Raw genomic sequence first — 6,243 nt, 5'->3', positions numbered from 1 at the left:
CGTCACCAGTATATATGAGTGGATTTCTCACGGGTTTTAGTAACAGCTCTGCCTGTGAGAACTTAAAAAGCTCTGAAGGACGTGAGAGTCTTTCAGTGTGGACACAGGCTGGCCCAGGAAAGCTCTACCTTGGGCTATCTAAGGATGTGAGAGCGTCACATGAACCCATGGAAAGGGGGAGAAAACCTTCCTGGGGCCTGGCCCAGTGGCAATCTCCATGGGTTGCTCACCTGTGGTAAATTGGGTTGGTGTTTGCGGGTGTGCAGTGACAAGTTTACAGCTCCTGAGTGTAGAAGTGAGGAATTAATGCAGGATGTAGTCCGATCCTGGTCCTGAACGGAAGGGGACTCAAACTGGGAGAGCCCCAGGAGTCTCCTGTCTGCTGTTCCTGGTCAGGGAACCATATGATAGAACTGTGGGGGACCAGCAGCGGCTGAAAAGATAAGAAGTATGAAATATAAATGACCTTTATTTTGAGAATGCGGGGAGAGACCCCCCTGACACCCTGGGGGGCGGCATCTCCCCCCACCCCCGCATCGGCGATCTCTCCGTGTGGAGTGGGGGCATACATGTAGCTTAGGTTGGAGGTGGAACCTAAGGGGCATTAGTGATGCACAGGTAGCCCATTGGCACTCGTTTGGCGCCAGAGGTAAATTCCTAGGGGTGGGGAAGATACAGTCACAGGTAAATTCCTAGGGGTGGGGAAGATGGAGTTCCTTGGTTCCGCCTGAGGCTTTATCGGCTACAATGTCCTGTATGGGCCAAAACTCTTTCATTTCCCATTCTTAAAAAAATGCAGAGACCCAGAACACATGTGTAGAGCAGTTCCTGTACCTGGAACAATCTAAAAGTGCTATCTTCAATTCTTTATTTACATCTGGTGCAAAATCAACTGAGCTTTTGATAGGACAGCCTAGATCTGACATCAGGCTGAGGAATGGGAGATACAAAAGACCCCTGTTATTAATCTTGGGGCCACTGTATATTTTTTCAGTGGCTTGATCTTACTCTTCAGAATGTACTTCTTTTTCTACCTTTAATGTAGTTTAATAAATGTAAATCTTCACTATCTTTTTGGCATGTCTTATTCTTTGTTCAAGACACCAAAAACTTGAAAGAATCCATGGAAACTATTGGGGACAATGAATTATAAATTGAGTCTAGGGGACATCCAAACTTATCCTTGTTCTTCCCTTTGAGCCAGATTGGAACATGGAAACTCCCTGGTCCTTTCTGGTCACAGCTGGAAGCCCTAGGGCTAATGACACCTGATATTTGGAGGCAAGATAAGATCTGCTGAAGATGATAAGGCACTTGAGAAAACTACAGTTTCTGTAGTGCCTCCCAGTCTCATCCTTGTCCTTGCAAGAAGGCTTTGTCTCTGTTACTAGCCCACCTTGGTTACCATTAATGTTCCTGGAAACACCCACTGCCCTTCATCCCTTGTCCTTGACCCCTTGTTCTTGACACAGATGTAAGGAATAGATACCAAGGTTCTGCCTGCCTTGTGGCCCTTTGTTCTCAGAGAACAATTGGTCTTCCCAGATCCCAGATCCTTTATCTCTTGCTCTCTTCCTGCTGTGTTATAACTCCAGGCAGGAGATTGGAGACTCACTGCAGGGGTCCCTGATAACTGGTGTCTCCAAAAGGAAAGTGTCTTTGGGGTCCAAACCCTAGTAATGGTACATCAATTTGAAGTTGTTAACAGTTGATGATAGTTGGTAGTCTATGGGCTATTTTTATTTATGGGTTATTTTATGGGCTTATGGGTTATTTTTCTTTCCTGCTCAGCGTTCTCTCTTACTGGACAGAGTCCAGGAAGGACCCCAAAGTAGACATGGAAATCTTGACTCTCCCAACCTATAGGACAAGTTGTAGGCTTTCTGACTTTTGTCATTAAAAAAAAATTCAGGATATTCAGTAAAATGCAGAAAGGAATTTATTAGGCAACATATAAAGCATACACTCAAAGAAATATTAGAGTGTACTTTGAAGGGGGAGGGAGGGACGTTTATGGCCTCAAACTGGGTATAGTTATGGAGAATTTGGGAGAGGAAATCTGTAGAACTTGTAAGTCTATAGAAATAGGGGATTCAGGCCAGCTGTAGTGGTGTATGTATGTAATTCTAGCACTTGGTTGGCTGAAGCAGGAAGATTGCTGTGAGTTCAAGACCAGCCTGGGCTACATAGTGATAAGATTATATCCAAAAGATGAGAAGTATAGAACAAAAGAGGCCTTTATTCTGAGAACATGGAGAGAGAAAAGCAAAACACCCCCTGACCGCTGGAGTCCAGCTTTCTCTCTGGTGGACACGTGGCGTGGCATGGGGGGTATATAAGTAGCCTCGGTTTGGGGTGGAACCTAAGGGGGCATAAGGGATGCACAGGTAGCCCATTGGTCTTAGTTTGGCGCCATAGGTAAATTCCTAGGGGTGGGGAAGATGGAGTCACAGGTAAATTCCTAGGGGTGGGGGAGATAGGAGCTCCTTGGTTCCACCTCTAAGGCTTTACCAGCTACAGTGTCATGTTTGGGCCAAAACTCACATAGTAAGCTCAAGGCCAGCCTGAACTACACAATGAGATCCTGTCTAAAAAAAAAAAAAAAAAAAAAAAAAAGAGGGGCTTCGATATATTGGTGAAAAATGACAGCTCTTTCTTTCTTTTTTTTTTTTTTTTTTGGTCTTTTTCATTTTTATTGGTACTGGGGATCGAACTCACGACCACCTCCTTGCAAGGCAGGTGCTTATGCCGCTGAGCTAAACCCCCAACCCCAACAGCTCTTTCTGTAGAGCAATAGTGACAGCCTATTCATAGGTGACAGTGATGGAGTTGTAGCCCATCCACAGGACAAATGCTGTTTTCCAGGTGAAAAGAGATGATTTATTTTCAGGCTGTTTTTTTTTTTTTAAAGCCCATTTAAAAGGTAAAAGGGAATGGTCCAGGCTTTCTGTGTCTCTAAGAACCTTAGAAAATTTTCACAGGGTCTGTGTCTTGAAGCTACAGATTTTATTAAAAGTATAATTTTATTGTCTATTCTTTTTTTTTTTTTTTTTTTGGTACCAGGGCTCGAACTCAGCACCTCACACTTGCCAGACAGGTGCTTGTGCCACTGAGCTAAACTCCCAGCCCCTTATTGTCTATTTTCTGTTTGTCTAATTTTCCTGTCTTGCCTCACCTCTATTCCATTGAGTTCCTTCAAGACAGGCCTGGCTTTGCTAACCTTAGCACCTAACAGACCGTGCGTGCAGTTTAAGGAGCATGCGCAGAGAATGTGTGCATTGTATAGCAGCATTCTGCAGTTTTAACATACTGACACAAATGAGCTCATGTGGAGCCATATAATTACATACCTTACCTAACATTCATTGCTCCTGAACAAAATATTCTTTAATGACAGTACCTGTACTTACTGTAAAGTCAGTTATCCATTGTCACTGTGGTGATTGAGTCCAGGTTTAAACAATCTCATTTTTTGCCTGATACACTAAGAGAGTTTGAGGAAAAGCAGATTTCTTTAAAATACCTCAGCTGGAGGTGGTCCCTCGGGGAGTGGCTGCATGGAGCTCAGGAGTGAGTCTTCCCAGGGGACCTTAGCTGGTGGTCTCACCAGTGCCTGTTTGTGCTTTCCTGCAGGCAGGACTGCAGGCTGGGACTAGAAGGGGCACACATATGGTACTGGGGAGCAAACTTTCAGTTCTTGGGCTCACGGAACTGAAGAGCCTCAGGTCACTTGGCTCAATTTCTACCTTTAAGAAATAGGAAAAGAGTTTCAGTATTTTGCCTAGGAAACTTCAAAAGTCCATCCATCAATCTTGTTTTCCCTTCTTCAGAGGCCACCATTCCCTACACCAATCAAAATGCCTTAAAAGAATTCTCTCTGTTTCTGTCTCTGTCTCCTCTCTCTTGATGCTGTCATTTGAATCGCATCCTCTGGGTAGATGATTTTTTTTTTTTGTCTTTTTCGTTTTTATCGGTACCAGGGATCCAACTCATGACTGCCTGCTTGCAAGGCAGGCGCTTATGCCGCTGAGCTAAATCCCCAGCTCCGGAGATGTTTTAATACTGCTCTCTTGCTATAAAGAAATTCATGGATGACATATTCTGGCCCTTAGGAATTTACAAACCATAACCAGGAGTTTAACAGTGATTTGCATATGTCAGTGACAGTCAAGTAAAAAGAAATAGAACTTTGTTAACAATCAAGTTTCATTTGAAGGTCAAGCCAGACATTGCCTTTTTTTTTTGGTACTGGGAATTGAATGCATGGTTTTCATACTGAGGAACATGGCCAAAGCTTTTAAATTTTGAGTCAGGGTGTCACTAAGTTACTATGTTGCCCAGCGTGGGTTTCTATCTGTGCTCTTTTTGCCTCAGCCTCCCAGAGTGCTGGGATTATAGATGTGCACCACCACATCGAGTTTGCTTTTGCTTGAATTGTTGAGTTCAATTTAAAGTTAGGGAAGGATGCATGGGAAGGGAGGAGGAAATGAAATGCTGTTGCCAAGCCCTTCCTGACTTCCCAGATGACTTAGCTCAACCCTCACAGTGTGTTAGGGAGGTAGGGTTCTCATTCCTACTTTTCTGGGTGGATACTGAGGACCAAGGAGTCACTCAGGTTATTAGTAGGGTGGAACAGGGGAAGGTTCAGACTCAGGTATCAGCATGATACCAAGCTGCGAAGAAGCAGGAAGAGCCACTGGCATTGTGAGTCCTCATTATTGATCTGAAAGATGTGCAGTCTTAAACTTGAAAATAGTCACCTGGTCCAAACTCCTCGTTTGTAGATGGAGCAGCCTAAGGCCAACCAGTAGAGCAACTTCCTGCAGCTAAACTAAACGAAGAGAGAGAGAGAGAGAGAGAGAGAGAGAGAGAGAGAGAGAGAAAACAGAAGGAAGTATAGGCTGCTGGATGTCTTGTGCTCTGGGTGAATGATTTGGGGATGACACTGCACAATGTACATACCATTTTGCCCCCTGATTGATATGTTCTGAAATTTATTTTTATTTCTTTCTCTTTGAAATAAAATGGATTTTCAAATGTGACATTTTATCTCTGCTAGTGAAAATGATCCTTTCTGTTCGGGGAAATTCTTGTAACCCACAAACGAACCCCCAAACTCGAGTTCAAAAAATGGGGCAAAAAACATATTTTAAAAAGCAGCGCTGAGTGAAGCAGGTTCAAAGAGACTACCAGGAAACTAAAAACTCTATCGAAAACTGACATAACAGCTTGAAAGAAACTAAGGACAGACTATTTGAACTGGAGGGCAGATTTGTAATATGGGAGAATGAAGTGAAAAACTTCTTAAAAGTAACAAAGAAACAAACAGCAATAATACAAAGACTAGAAGATGATAAGAGGATCCATAACTTAAGAATTAAGAACATAAAAGAAGAAGTAGGGACACAAACAAATGAGCTACAAAAGCTACTCACAGAAATAATCCAGGAGAATTTTCCTAATTTAGCAAAAGGTAAAGATACTCAGATATATGAGGCATACAGGACCCCAGCCACCTACAACCCAAACAGAGCAACACCCAGGCATATAATAATCAAAATTCCAGAAATTCAATACAAGAACAGAATATTAAAAGCTGTCAGAGACAAGAAACAGACCACTTACAAGGGAACACCCATCAGAATTACAGCAGATTTCTCTGCACAAACCATCAAATCATGAAGAGCGTGGGGGGAAATAATTCAAGCTTTGAAAGATAATAATCTCCAGCCAAGATTGAGATATCCTGCACAACTATCCCTGGAAATTGATGGAAAAACAAGGTGCTTCCAGGATAAAGAGGGACTAGGGGAATTTGCAACCACCAATTCAACTCTACAGAGAATACTGCAGGATATTCTAAAAAAGAAAAATACAAAGAATCCAGAAATAGTGGCAGAGAGGCCACAATGAATGGAGCAGAAAACAAAATGGAGAAGACAAACTGACAACTAATGACAGAAAAAGAGCTCAACAGAAAAGAGGCAGAGAAGATTGGATGATAGGAACAGCTATTTTGGAGAAAATGACGTCTTAATAGGTAATACTGATTTAGTATCATCTTGTTTTGAAGTCTCATCAAGCTTTTGTCCTTCTGTCTCCATTGGTCTAAACAGGTTGTATCTTATTGGATTTTATTATGTACGATAGTATAAGCAAAAACTTTTAAAGACAAAGAGATTATACAGAAACCATGTTCATTTTCTGTTAGTTGATTCTAAATACCCTGTAATGCTGTCATTC

Source organism: Cavia porcellus, unplaced genomic scaffold (assembly GCF_034190915.1).
Source record: "Cavia porcellus strain 051 isolate PalLab524CR breed Dunkin Hartley unplaced genomic scaffold, mCavPor4.1 scaffold_9, whole genome shotgun sequence".
Taxonomy (NCBI): domain Eukaryota; kingdom Metazoa; phylum Chordata; class Mammalia; order Rodentia; family Caviidae; genus Cavia; species Cavia porcellus.
The sequence above is the reverse complement of the archived record's forward strand: the minus strand, read 5'-3'. Positions refer to the sequence as shown.